This window comes from Bufo gargarizans, chromosome 2, assembly GCF_014858855.1.
Source record: "Bufo gargarizans isolate SCDJY-AF-19 chromosome 2, ASM1485885v1, whole genome shotgun sequence".
NCBI classification, from domain to species: Eukaryota; Metazoa; Chordata; class Amphibia; order Anura; family Bufonidae; genus Bufo; species Bufo gargarizans.
The window spans coordinates 137,298,597-137,314,030 of record NC_058081.1 but is presented as its reverse complement, the minus strand read 5'-3'; positions in this window follow the sequence as shown (position 1 = coordinate 137,314,030).

Sequence of the window (15,434 nt, the reverse complement as noted above, 5' to 3'; positions counted from 1 at the left end):
GGTCCCTTGCCGCCATTACTGCACTGTATGCTGTCCCTGACAGCAGCAGTGCAGGGGCAGAAGCTTTAATCCAAGCGTTTTGCAGCGCTTGGATTAAACAGCTGCCATGATATCTATACATGTGCTAGCTGCACGGGGTATGTGCAAATAACACGTATATAGCCGTATAGCAGTCGGGAAGGGGTTAAAGGATATACCTGAGTTTAGCCGTCCGCCATTGTTGTCGTATCGTAGGTCTAAAAACCTATGTGACCAGTTGGTTAGGGCAGACATTGGACCCAAAAAGATTTTTAGACAGTCCACATTGACTCAACCAAGTGCGGGTTGTTTCCCGTGTCTTGGTTGTGTAAATTTCCATTATATTTGTAAGGGTAATACCTTTACACATCCTGGTTCAGGAACTGCATATCGTATTCGTTACCATTTGACATGTAATTCTGAATATATTTTATCTTGTCCATGCAATTTGCTTTATGTTGGCGAGATGTCTACCGATTTAAAAACTCGCCTTAATAACCATCGCAATACGATAAGAAAAAAACGCCTTGACTTACCTGTATCCAGACACTTTTCTGAGCTTAGACATTTAGAGAAAGATTTGAGATGTTGGATCATTGACCATATCCTGATACCTAGACGAGGGGGCGATAGAGTTAGTCTCCTCAAGAAAAAAGAACTACAATGGATACGTACTCTCAAGAGCCTTCAGCCTAAGGGCCTTAATGTTGATTACAGAATCAGGAAGGTATAGAGATGCAGTGCGGCTTGCCCTCTATCCTGTCCATTAGATTAATTTTCACCTAATTTTAGGTAGTTTCATATAGATCGAATATTTTTATATTCATATATTCCTTTATTAACACATTTTTCTTTTTTTGTAGATAACACATTAATAAGGGACGAAGATCGGGATGGATATGTGGCCACACTGACCGGATGTGTTTGCGATTCCTTTGCGTTTTATTTATCTCGCATCATGCCCAGTTTGCGTTTTTATTAAAAAGTGTTGATATATTTTATTGGTCTATGCAGTCATTCTCTGCAAGATGGGGAGAACACTCGAGGGCTTAGGGAGTGGACCCTTGGTGAATACGGTGATGTGCCCCGCACTGACAGGCGTGACCCTACCCGATATAACCTTTGGATGAGTGGTGTCTGCCAGATAGCTGGGACTATTCTTTCCATGGGTCTCTTGACTCCCTGCATGCCCTTAATGTAATAATATGCCATAGTAGATGTAGATATGACTGAGACCGTGATTTTTGAATGACAATCCAACATGACATTGACCGGTGCATGTGCTTATTTCTGTTGTTGTTGGTTGACCCTCTTGAACATGGCTGCTGGTTGCTGGTGTACACTACAGCGCAGACTCCGCTGATGTCATGACATCAGGGGGTGCTGGCTGACAGGAATGAAATCATGGGCATGCGCTGTGCGAACATAGGTACGCTGAACTTTGGCGTCCATTACACATTACGCATCATGTCTAGGTAATAGTGTGTTAAACAAAACATACCATGCAACAGCTCACAATTGCAAATGCTATATTAATAAGTTAGAGATGCTTGGCAAATCATTTTGTACAAAATTATTTGAGCCCGTCTGCCGCACGGCAAGGCGATCTCTAGTTAGACGGGTTCCTAACACTAAATTCTATCTGTTATGTGCCATGACGGCTACCATATAATTCAGCAAGTGTAGGTTCCACATGCATGCTGGGCCCGCTTTAATTTCTGTCATTTTTTGGTACCAAAATGGCCTCCATTATATCCAAGGAAAGCAGGTACCAACATGCATGCTGTGCCCACTCCACACCACTCCAGGCACCAAATGGCCACCAAGGACTGCAATGAGAGTCCACAAACTATTTCTCTCCTGGTGCCAAATGGCTTCAGTGAGTGAGGGGGAGCAGGCCAAGCTATATACTCACACTAATTAAAATCAGCCTATGGGGCAGACGAGCTGGTCAGGAGTGCACGACTAAGGTGTCAGCCACACCTCCAGTACAAACTGCTAAGAAAAAAGGGGGGGGTCAGTCAGCACATCCCAATGCGCAGGGGCATGTTGCTATGGCTGAGAACAAGACTGTTAAACAAAACATACAATGCAACAGCTCACTGCAAACCAAATAAAATACAAAGGTGATCTCTAGTTAGACGGGTTCCGAACACTAAATTCTATCTTTTATGTGCCATGACGGCTACCATATAATTCAGCAAGTGTTAGGAACCCGTCTAACTAGAGATCACCTTGACGTGCGGCAGACGGGCTCAAATAATTTTGTACAAAATGATTTGCCAAGCATCTCTAACTTATTAGTATAGCATTTGCAATTGTGACGCAATTTTGTACTTTATTTGGTTTGCAGTGAGCTGTTGCATTGTATGTTTTGTTTAACAGTCTTGTTCTCAGCCATAGCAACGTGCCCCTGCGCTTTGGGATGTGCTGACTGACCACCCTTTTTTCTTTGCAGTTTGCACTGGAGGTGTGGCTGCCTCCCCAGCCGTGCATTCCTGACCAGCTCGTCTGCCCCATAGGCTGATTTTAATTAGTGTGAGTATATAGCTTGGCCTGCTCCCCTCACTCACTGAAGCCATTTGGCACCAGGAGAGAGATAGTTTGTGGACTCTCATTGCAGTCTTTGGTGGCAATTGGCACCAGGAGTGGTGTGGAGTGGTGTCATGGAACCATGAACCAGACGTACAACAAGAGATAAGTGGAAATAGAAGGCTTTATTGAAAATCAAGCTGTAAGCAAAAGTCCAAACGGATGGCTAAACCGAAGCAGGGTCTTGCGAAGCCAGAGGTCAGGAACCAGAAGGGTAGTCAGACGAAGCCTGGATCAGGAACCAGCAGGGTAGTCAGATGAAGCCAGGATCAGGAACCAGCGGGGTAGTCAGACGAAGCCAGGATCAGGAACCAGCGGGGTAGTCAGACGAAGCCAGGATCAGGAACCAGAAGCAGCAGCAGTCTTAGAAGCATGTGAACACAGGAGGACCAAGCAAGGAACTGAAGCCACAGACCTCCTATATATATGAGCTAGGCATCCAGCTCCTCCCAGTGGGAAGGAGAAGCCGCAGGGTGGGAGGCTACAAGAAACCCAGAAACCAAGATGGCCGCCAGCACATGTCAAACGAAGGAGAACAGCAAGAGGGTAAGACCATGACAGTACCTCCCCCTCAAGGGCCCCTCCTCCGCGGAGTAAGGAACGGTTTCTGAGGGAAGCGTGCGTGGAAGGCTCGGAGCAAGGCAGGAGCATGGACATCTGCGGAGGGAACCCAGGAACGCTCCTCTGGACCATAACCACGCCAATGGACCAAAAACTGCACCCGACCGCGGACCAGGCGTGAGTCCAGGATATTGCTCACCTCATACTCCTCACGATTGCCCACTTGGACCGGACGAGGCCGAGGAACCGAGGAAGTGAAACGATTACACACCAATGGCTTCAACAGGGAGACATGAAACACATTGGAGATCCGCATGCCAGGAGGAAGCGCAAGGGCATAGGCTACCGGGTTTACCCTGCGAAGCACTCGGAAGGGACCACTCGAAGGTTGAGGTTGCGGGTGGACAACCATACACGGTCTCCGACCTGGTAGGAAGGAGCGGGCGCTCGTCTGCGATCAGCCTGGAGTCTCTGGCGCTGCGCAGAGACCTCAAGGGACCTCTGGATCTGTACCCAAGAAGCACGTAGGACGGAAAGGTGATCCTCCACAGCCGGAATATCCTGGGGAGAGAATACCTCCGGTAACACGGCAGGTTGGAACCCATAATTGGCCATGAAGGGAGACGTCCCAGAGGAAGAGTTCACCGCCGTGTTCCTGGCAAACTCAGCCCAAGGCAGGAGGTCAACCCAATTGTCTTGGTGATCGGAGACATAGCAACGAAGGAATTGCTCCAAAGGCCTGATTGGATCGTTCTGCGGCCCCATTGGACTGAGGGTGGTAGGCCGAGGAGAAAGAGAGATGAATCCCCAACTGGGAGCAAAAGGCGCGCCAGAACCTGGACACAAACTGACTCCCCCGATCCGACACAATCTCCTTGGGCAAACCGTGCAACCGGAAGACCTCCCTGGCGAAAATCGTGGCCAACTCTTGTGCAGAGGGTAACTTCTTGAGAGGAACACAGTGGCACATTTTGGAAAACCGATCCACAATCATGAGAATGACCGTATGGCCTCGGGATGCAGGGAGGTCCACAATGAAATCCATCCCCAGGTGTGACCATGGGCGCTCCCCGGTGGCTATGGGTTGCAAAAGGCCCAACGGAAGGTGCCGAGGGGACTTACTCTGGGCACAAACGGAGCATGCCGCTACATATGCGGCGATGTCGGAACGTAGAGAAGGCCACCAGAACAGACGTGAAACAGCCCAGGACAGCTGATTCTTTCCAGGATGCCCAGCGGCCTTGGAGTTATGGTAGGTTCGCAACAACCGAGTGCGCAACTCCTCAGGCACAAAACATCTGCCGTTGGGTCTCCCAGAGGGAGCACCAGATTGAGCCGCCAAAATCTGCTCACCCAGGGGAGAGGTCAGGCTGGTGCGAATGGCGGCCAGGATCTGATTCGGAGGTATGACCGAAGTCGGAATCGACTCCTCCCCGGACAGCTCGGAGTACTGCCGTGATAAGGCATCCGCTCTGATGTTCTTGGAACCGGGTAGGTAGGAGACCACATAATTAAAACGTGACAAGAACAGAGCCCATCTGGCCTGACGTGGTGTCAATCTCTTGGCCTCAGAAAGGTAGGTCAGATTCTTGTGGTCCGTCAGGATGAGAACCGGAACCACCGAACCCTCGAGCAAGTGCCTCCATTCTTTAAGGGCCTGCACGATGGCCAATAACTCCCTGTCACCAATCTGATAGTTGCACTCCGCGGAAGACAGTTTCCGGGAGTAAAACCCACAAGGAAGCAGAGGACCCTCTGGTGTTCTACGCTGAGACAGAAGGGCGCCTACTCCCGTCTCAGACGCGTCCACCTCGAGGACAAAGGGCAACCCAGGGTTGGGATGCGACAGAATCGGAGCCGACACAAAGGCGGACTTTAGAGCCTCAAAAGCTCGGATGGCCTCGAGCGGCCAGACCTGGAAATTACTGCCCTTCCTGGTCAGATCCGTGAGAGGCTTGGCTAGCATAGAAAAGTCCCTGATGAACTTCCGATAATAATTGGCGAATCCCAAAAAGCGCTGCAGGGCACGAAGACCACTGGGCTGGGGCCACTGTAAGACAGCCGAAACCTTCTCAGGATCCATGGAGAACCCCTCAGCAGGAATGATGTAACCTAAGAAGGTTACCTGGGATCGGTGAAATTCGCATTTCTCAAGCTTACCGAACAGCCTGTTCTCTCGTAACCGTTGCAACACTCGTCTGACATCCATAATGTGGGCCTCCATGGATTCAGAATATACCAAGATGTCATCCAAATAGACCACCACACACTGCTGCAACAGGTCACGGAAAACATTGTTGATGAATTCCTGGAAGACTGCGGGCGCATTGCACAACCCAAAGGGCATAACCAAGGATTCATAATGACCGGTCCTGGTGTTAAACGCGGTCTTCCACTCATCGCCCGCCTTGATTCTTACCAGGTTATATGCCGCCCTCAGGTCGAGTTTGGTAAAGACCGTTGCCCCTTTGAGGCGATCGAACAGCTCGGAAATCAAGGGTATCGGGTAAGCGTTCTTGATCGTGATGCGATTGAGACCCCTGTAATCGATGCAAGGCCTCAACTCACCGCCCTTCTTTTTCACAAAGAAAAATCCAGCCCCTGCCGGGGACGAGGATTTGCGAATGTGTCCGCGTGAAAGCGCCTCCCTCACGTACTCCTCCATGGCCTCATTCTCTGCTACCGACAGTGGATAGACTTTGCCACGAGGAGGAACGGCACCAGATTGTAACTCTATGGCACAATCGTATGGGCGGTGCGGAGGTAGGGCAACCGCGCGCACCTTATCGAATACATCCCGGTACTCTTCGTATTCAGGAGGCAACAGAGAGTCCGAGGAAGTACACAGCAACTTGACAGGCCCATGGATGCAACTAGCCCCACACTGCGGTGACCACGAGAGGATCTCGGCCGATCTCCAATCGAAAGTCGGATTATGCTTCTGGAGCCAGGGGTACCCCAAGACCACCGAGTAGTGTGGAGACGAAATAACCTGGAGACAGACCGACTCTCTGTGAACGGCACCAATGGCTATTCCCACTGGAAGGGTCTCATGAGTCACGTGTGGCGGCAGAAGGGGTCTGCCATCTATCGCCTCAAGAGCCAGTGGGGAACCTCGAGGCTGCAGAGGAATGGAATTGGCGGCAGCGAACACACTATCAATGAACAAACCACCAGCACCAGAGTCCACCAACGCCTGGGTCGTCACCGAGCCCCCGACCCAGGAGAGGACAACAGTGATCAGTGGTTTGTCAACACGGGAAACCGGGGACGAGGAGACTCCACCCAAGATCTGCCCCCGACAGGATCTCAGGTGCGAGCGTTTCCCGGACGGTTCGGACATGCCAACCGAAAATGCCCACCGAGACCACAGTACATGCATCGGCCCTCGCGTCTCCGGAGTACCCTCTCCCCCTCGGACAGGCGAGCAAACCCCAGCTGCATGGGTTCACCCCCAGACAAGTCATCCCCAGGAGGCGTGGGAGGAGAGGGAGGCACGGGTGGGACAGCAAACGTAGGCGCCAATCTGTTAGAAGACCTCCGCAGGCTCTCCTTAAAGGAAGGTCTCTCCCTGAGTCTGGTGTCAATCAAAATCAGGAAAGAAATAAGAGACTCGAGCTCCACTGGTAGGTCCTTAGCTGCAACCTCATCCTTCAAGGCATCCGAGAGACCATGAGAGAAAGCAGCGACCAGAGCCTCATTATTCCAGCCCACCTCTGCTGCCAGGGTACGAAACTCAATGGCGTATTCAGCTACGGATCGTGAACCCTGTCTGATGGACATAAGGAGCTTCGCAGCAGAGGCAGCACGAGCCGGCACATCGAATACCTTCCGAAGAGAAGCAACAAAACCGGAAAACTCGGCAACCACCGAATTGTTGTTCTCCCATAAAGGGCTGGCCCAGGCCAAGGCCTTGTCCGAGAGCAGCGAGATCAAGAAGCCCACCTTTGATCTCTCAGTAGGAAAGGCATGTGGCAGCAACTCGAAATAAATGCCCACCTGGTTAAGGAAACCTCGGCACTGAGTTGGCTCTCCCCCAAAGCGCTGTGGAAGGGGGGCAGAACCGGTCATACCCCGAGACACCGCAGGCGCAGCAACAGGTGTCGGGGTAGACTCTGGCGCAACAACCGGAGCGGCAGTAGGAGCGGGCCCAGGAGCGACAACCGACCCATCGGCAACGGAAGCGAAATGAGCCGTGCGTTCAAGCAGGGTTTGCAACGCCACAGCGAACCGACCCAACAGGTGATCCTGCTGATCAAGTCTGGCAACCAGCGTAGGTAGCGAGGATGGCCCTGTACCGTCAGAATTCATGGCTTGGTCCTAATGTCATGGAACCATGAACCAGACGTACAACAAGAGATAAGTGGAAATAGAAGGCTTTATTGAAAATCAAGCTGTAAGCAAAAGTCCAAACGGATGGCTAAACCGAAGCAGGGTCTTGCGAAGCCAGAGGTCAGGAACCAGAAGGGTAGTCAGACGAAGCCTGGATCAGGAACCAGCAGGGTAGTCAGACGAAGCCAGGATCAGGAACCAGCGGGGTAGTCAGACGAAGCCAGGATCAGGAACCAGCGGGGTAGTCAGACGAAGCCAGGATCAGGAACCAGAAGCAGCAGCAGTCTTAGAAGCATGTGAACACAGGAGGACCAAGCAAGGAACTGAAGCCACAGACCTCCTATATATATGAGCTAGGCATCCAGCTCCTCCCAGTGGGAAGGAGAAGCCGCAGGGTGGGAGGCTACAAGAAACCCAGAAACCAAGATGGCCGCCAGCACATGTCAAACGAAGGAGAACAGCAAGAGGGTAAGACCATGACAAGTGGGCCCGGCATGCATGTTGGTACCTGCTTTCCTTGGATATAATGGAGGTTATTTTGACAGAAATTAAAGCAGGCCCAGCATGCATGTGGAACCTACACTTGATGAATTATATGGTAGCCGTCATGGCACATAACAGGTAGAATTCCTAATGACGGCTACCATATAATTCAGCAAGTGTTAGGAACCCGTCTAACTAGAGATCGCCTTGACGTGCGGCAGACGGGCTCAAATAATTTTGTACAAAATGATTTGCCAAGCATCTCTAACTTATTAGTATAGCATTTGCAATTGTGACGCAATTTTGTACTTTATTTGGTTTGCAGTGAGCTGTTGCATTGCATGTTTTGTTTAACAGTCTTGTTCTCAGCCATAGCAACATGCTCCTGCGATTTGAGATGTGCTGACTGACCCCCCACCCTTTTTTCTAGGTAATTGTGTACACAGACGTTTCTAATCTAATAATTAATCCTCTGCACATGGCACTTTATTGTATCAATTATCTATATTTCACTGTATTTATATGAATATGTCATTTTTTATATTATCTATGATGATTAATAGCATACACTCAGCTGATTGCAATGTTTTATTGTCATATTGTATGTGTGTTCACACATATTTTTTATATATCTTTATGATTGTTGATGCAATTTGCATAATTGCACACAAATTGCAGTATTGGATTATATTGGAGTATATTTATATAGATATGCACTTACACAGAGAATGCTATCAATCACTGATAACACCTTTCCCCTGTTTACAGCTATAAATGACTGGCAGCTATCTATGTATACACACTTACACAGAGAATGCAATCACTGATAACACCTCCTCTGTGTACAGTTATCAGTGACTGACAGCTATCTATGTATACACATTTACACAGAGAATGCTATCAATCACTGATAACACCTCCCCTATATACAGTTATCAGTGACTGACAGCTATCTATGCATACACACTCAGGGTCCATTCACACGTCAGCGAGTGTTTTGCGGACCGCACATGGTCGGCACTATAATAGAAATGTTCTATTTTTTTTTGCGGGGCCGCGGAACGTAAATGCTGATGGGGACAGCATATGCTGTCCTCATTTTTTGTGGCCCTATTGAAAATGAATGGGTTCGCACCCATGTGTAGTGCGCTGGAGGAGGGGGCACTTTGACATTTGGACATTTGTGGACATTTGCCTATATACCCTATGCAAAGTTAAAACTTCTTACTGTATTTCACCTAAAAAGGGTTAATTTGCACTGTTCAATACCGTGTAACTGCATTTTATATATATGTTGTGATATATATCCTGTTAATTATCACTGTATTTACATGGCTCTGCGGAAAAGGTTAATGAATACTGAGCGACTGTTAGGGCTTTGACTGAGAAGATGGTAATTTTCCACAGCTGCCATAGGGTTTAAAGAAGACCATGTTTTAGAGAGAAAAACCCAGACGTTGTTTACCACCATGTTTTAGAGGGAAAACCCCAGACTTGTTTACCACCAAAAAGCAGACAGCCTGACCTTAAATATCTGGTTTTAGCTTTGTTGTTATGTCTGGAAACTTGTTTTTGTCTGGATAACCTGCTGTGTCATTGCCATTGAGTATCATTGAAGCTCTAATGTAAGTCTATACCAGACAGGAGCTCAAACAATGTATCTGTTTGTGCTGAGTTTCCCCACTCCACCCCTCCCACTAGAAGGTTCTAGTCTAGCAAAAACTGTATATAAGGAGAGCAGTCAGACCCCCTAGGGTGCTGCAGTTAGGGTACAGTGCTTGTAAGAGGAGACTCTGACAGACTACTTAGTGACCAAAAGAAGATGCTGATATGGGGGATACACTGCCATAGACCCTGGATCACCAGCCTTGGACCAGGGTACCAGCCTTCTGAAGAGAAAGAGGGACAGCTAGCTCAGGCCTTTCATCAGCATCAACCCTTCTTCTGCCAGGGTGGGGACTGGAGAAGCCAGCCCAATGCCTTGCCTTTATTGTTTTGTACCTGAATTCCTCCAGTAAAGACGCACCTTGGTTTACTGCAGACCCTGACTCTCTGGATGTATTTCCCATTGGGGTGCACCATGCCTTATCATCCCTTTTGGAGAGCAGCAACACATGGTGATACTTCAACAGTGTCTGGGGGACCCAGCGTAGCGTTGGGGCCACCCCAAACCCCGCCACTGCAGATGTGGACTTATTTTGCGGATGTGTGAATGGACCCATACACAGAGAATGCTATCAATCACTGATAACACCTTCCCTGTGTACTGTTCACAGGGGTGGTTTTAAGTTAGAAACAGCACATATATAAATGTATAAAATGCAAGTTTTACTGAATCTTTTCCCATTAAACTATATATCAATCTGCTCAGCTTCTCCTGTTCTATATCCTGCTGCCTGCAGATTGCCCTGCATTTTGTGGTGACACGTCCTATTTAATTCTAAGAATTCATCTAAGGCCTCTTTTACACTGCCGCTAAATCTTCCGGCAGGCTGTTCCAGTAGAGGAACAGCTTGCCTAAGTTCATTGTATCTGGCCTAGCCGGACAGTACATTTTCCCGCTGGAGCCCATTGGCTATAATGGGACCTGGCAGGAATCTGTCCTATTTCCGGCATTAGTGCCGGGATTCGGCCTGACAAAAAATGGAGGAAACAGGCTGGATCCCCGCTGGGTCCCATAATAATCAATGAGGCCTGGAGGTGCTCAGGCCCTTTCTGGCCATGCCAGATAGAATGAACTTCAACACAATGTTCCTCTGCCGAAATGGCCTGCTGAAACATTTAAGCGCTAGTGTGAAACTAGCCTAAGCCTTTTATTTAAACTATAAACTGTTCTTGCTGTGACCGCATCCTCAGGTAGACTATTCCACAGGTTCACAGCTCTCACGGTGAAGAAGACTTATCGTCTTTGGGGATTTGCTGGGGATATTTTATATGTAACAGCTTTTCACCATATTTTTTGTGCAGGCCGTTTATATACAGTGATCTTCCAAGTTACAATATTAATTGGTCCCGGAACAACCATTGTATGTTGAAACCATCGTAAATTGAGTCCATAACACTATTAAAAACTAGTTCCAAAGCTTCAAAATGTCATCCCAAAAGAAGAGAAAATTAAGATTTAAGAAGAAAAAGCAGATCACTAAAAAAGAGAAAACAAGTATTTACATATAATAGTCAAGAGTAGCTGGCAGGAGCTGTAAATAGAGTTCTGTTATGAAGACAGGAGCTTCTTTATAGTCCTGTATACCCAAAAAATGGAGCTGCCCTCACCTGACATCCAAAGGAGCAGCTTATCCTAGCACAGACAAACGGCAGTACCGGACATGTAGTACCACGCTGCACTTAAGGAGAAGCTAAAAGACAGCCAATACAAGTGTTTTACCAGAGAAATTGCCATGTTGATTGTTTGGATCAGAGTCTGAGGCATTGTATGTTGAGTCTAGTTCGAAGTTACTGGCGTAGAAAAGTTGTTCTATGTTGAAAATATTGTATCCTGAGGCCATTGTGTCCTGAGAGACCACTGTATTTATATAGGATAATCATGTCCCCTCTTAATACACATTTAAAGAACGCTTGTACAAACGTTTGTTCCCAATAATTTGTCTGTGTAAATGTGTCGCAGTTTGCCTTATGAACGAGCAAATCGCTCGTTTATCGAGTGAAAGGATCTTTGGTGGGGACGGCTCATTCATCATTTCTGGGTAGCAGATCGTGCCTCCCAGAAAATCTGTATGAAGAGGAGCGATTGTAGTAGCCATTTTTCATCCTCATACAGTGGAGGTGATCGCTGCATGTAAATAAAGTGCAGGCTGCCTGTAGCCACCGTGTAAATATACCTTTTGACGTCTCTTCTCAGGACTTAATAAATGTAATTCATGCCCTTTATCAGTTTAGTCGCTCTTTTTTGGGGGGTTTTCCAGCTCTAGGGAGTCCTTCCCGTGAACCCGTGTCCAGAACTGAACTGCATGTCCAGATGAGTCCGTACCATAGCTTTGTAAAGTGGTAGTATTACATCCTTATTCCACAAGTCCATGCCTTGTTTAATACATGACCGTATTCTGTTGGCCTTACAAGCAGCTGATTGACCTTGCATGCTGCTATTTAGTCTATGTATATGAGAGTCTGTGGCCCTCCCGGTGTTACACCACCTAGGACATATGGTGTATGTATATTATTCCGGATGCATAACATTTATTCACGTTGAATCTCATTTGCCAAGTTGATGCTGAAATCAAGTCAGTGTCCAAGTCAGCTTGTAGTTTTTGGACAGTACTGCATAGCTCAGTGTCATCTGCAAAAATAGAAAAGGTGCTATTAATCCCGTCCTCAATATCATTAATAAATAAATTAAATAATACAGGACCCAGCACCGAACCTTGGGGGACACCACTTATAACCTGGGATAATTCTGAATAGGAATCATTGACAATGAGGCTACTTTCACACTTGCGTTCAGAGCGGATCCGTCTGGTGTCTGCACAGACGGATCCGCTCCTATAATGCAGACGATGGGATCCGTTCAGAACGGATCCGTCTGCATTATAGTTTAGAAAAAATTCTAAATGTGAAAGTTGCGCAGACGGATCCGTCCAGACTTTACATTGAAAGTCAATGGGGGACAGTTCCGTTTGAAATTTAGCCATATTGTGTCAACTTCAAACGGATCCGTCCCCATTGACTTACATTGTAAGTCTGGACAGATCCGTTTGCCTCCGCCTGCTGAGCGGAGCGGAGGATAAACGGTGCCAGACTGATGCATTCTGAGCGGATCCGCATCCACTCAGAATGCATTAGGGCAGTACGGATGCGTTCGGGGCCACTTGTGAGAGCCTTCAAACGGAACTCACAAGCTGAGCCCCGAAAGCTTGTGTGAAAGTAGCCTAACATTGTCTTTCGGTCAGTTTTCAGTCCAATTCTAAACTATATTTTCTAAGCCTATAGACTTTATTTTACCAATTTAATGTCTATGAGGGACAGCAGGGGTGCACCAGCAATGAGGCCAGGTAAGGCACCAGGTAGGGGCAAGGGGGGGGGGGGGGGGGGGGGGCAGTGAAAGACCCATGGGCAATGAGCGATTTCATTGTGGCAAAGGGGTTAGGTTAAGAACTTGGCATGGGGGGGGGCCGTTTCAGTTGTCGCCTCAGGCAGCAGAAAGGCTAGGTGCACCCCTGAGGGACAGTATCAAATACATTTACAAAGTCCAAGAACACTACATTCACAGCCACTCCTCTGTCCAGATTACTACTCACCTCCTCATAAGAACAAATGATGGTTATCATTTATGATATTATTAACAGTCATATACTCCTGTATATAGTACCTTAAAAATCCTTCAAACATTTTTTCCAAAAAAAGGAAGTTAAAGGGAATTTGTCATCAGAAAATGACCTGCTGTTTCAATCACTTTTTTAGGTTTAAAATATTTTTTAAGAATTTTTGATTTAGTTGACTTTCATTTTCCATATATTCTATATTTTTACACAAAAAAGATAAAATCCTGCATTTTCACACTGGATACTAAGCCTAATAATAGACACCACTTCTTGGTCCGTACAGATCACTTTACTGCAGTTATATATTATTCTAAACCTGCCTGTAATGATAAGGAGATATCACCTCTGTGTATAGATAAGACAGGATCCACCACTCACAATAGGTGATTGTCAGAGCTTATCTATTCTTCCCTTGTACAATGACGCCTGCACAGGTCACACACCATGTCCAGAGAACTCTCCCATAGATGTCAATGAGCTCCTGTCCAGAACATAGTGTTTATGGCCCATGGGGCTGCCGTGAAGCAATTTTCTTAATGCTTTCTAAAAGCTGTTAAGAACAAATCAGGCAAAATGGCCGCCCCCTATAATCTTGTTCAGGAAATAGAATTAAAAAATCTGCAATCCGAAAATAAAAACAGATTAGGAAAAAAAGAGATGTGTTACTATCTGATTTTAACTGGCAGATACAATTTTTGGTGACACATTTCCTTTAAAGGGGTTTTACCATCACATACAATGGGGGCATATCGCTAGGATATGCCCCCATTGTCTGCTAGGTGCACCTACAACAAGAATGAAGCAGGGAAATGAACGGAGGGCACACTGCGCATGTCCACCCGCCCTCTATTCATTTCAATGGGGCCGCCGAAAATAGCCGAGCGCTGGCTCGACTATTTCCGCCTGCCCCATAGAAATGAATGGGAGCAGGGGCCGCACGTGCATGGTGCGCTCCCATTCACTTGTATGGGAGCAGCGCTTGGTAGTGCATGGACCCCGGGGAAACCCGCTCCGTTCTCCTTTTAGGTCATTGTATGTGATGGTAATACCCCTTTAAGCTTACTTCTATAATTAATCAGGAAGAACTAGAGCCCTTTTTTTTAAATGAACACCACATTTACCTTGCGGCAGTCACTTGGCACTGTACTGGTCCCTAGAGAATCGCTATAAATTATGAACAGCGGCACAGCAATGACTGAACTGAGCTCTTTAAGAACTATTGGGTGTAATCTACTTGTTCATTTACTCAGACCATATCTACATCTTCTCCATGCTTTTATTCAATTTGGGCTCTCCTGACCCATTTTCACTCAGATTTGTTTACATCCTGTATGTAACCACGTCTTGTTGCTGTATCCAATTACATGATGCACTTCTTATTTCTCTACCACAGCTTAAGCCCCGCCGCTAACAACGCCCAGCTAGTTAATAGCTCCTACCATCCCACTAGTTACATAGACACTCCCCTATCACTGCCCCTAATGCCAGCTAGTTTATAGCTCCTCCCACACCAGTAGTTACATACAATCCCCTATCACTGCACCTAAGAACACCCAACTAGTTTATAGCTCCTCCCACCCAGCTATTTACATAGACACTCCCCTATCCCTGCCCCTAACAACACCCAGATAGTTTATAGCTCCTCACACCCAGCTGGTTACATAGACACTCCCCTATCCCTGCCCCTAACAACACCCAGCTAGTTTATAGCTCCTCCCACCCAGCTGGTTACATAGACACTCCCTTATCACTTCCTCTGTTGCTGCTTTGACACACCCATGGACAGAAAATAAGAAAGAGCCTCATGGACATGGTCATGTAACCACTGCCCAGAATGGAAGCTAGGAGCAATATAGATAAAAGAAGTACATGACAAAATGACAGCTACCTTCATAAATGATTATTTTAAAAGATGTTGATGCAAAGTGAAAGAGTTGTCCAAGTAAAAAAAAAAAGGCACAGGGACGGTATTAAAATATTATTTTTCAGACAACCCCTTTATTAAGTAAATATATATATCTGAGGTACTTATCATTTATATGTTTGCTTGTCTTTTAATTTACAAGCTATGTTTATCTCTCGTTCCAGTACAAACACTAGTTTTACTGCATTGCATGGGGGACGCTATTGGAATTGCAATGTTCCCAAGGTTCTCATCTATTCCCAGTAGCC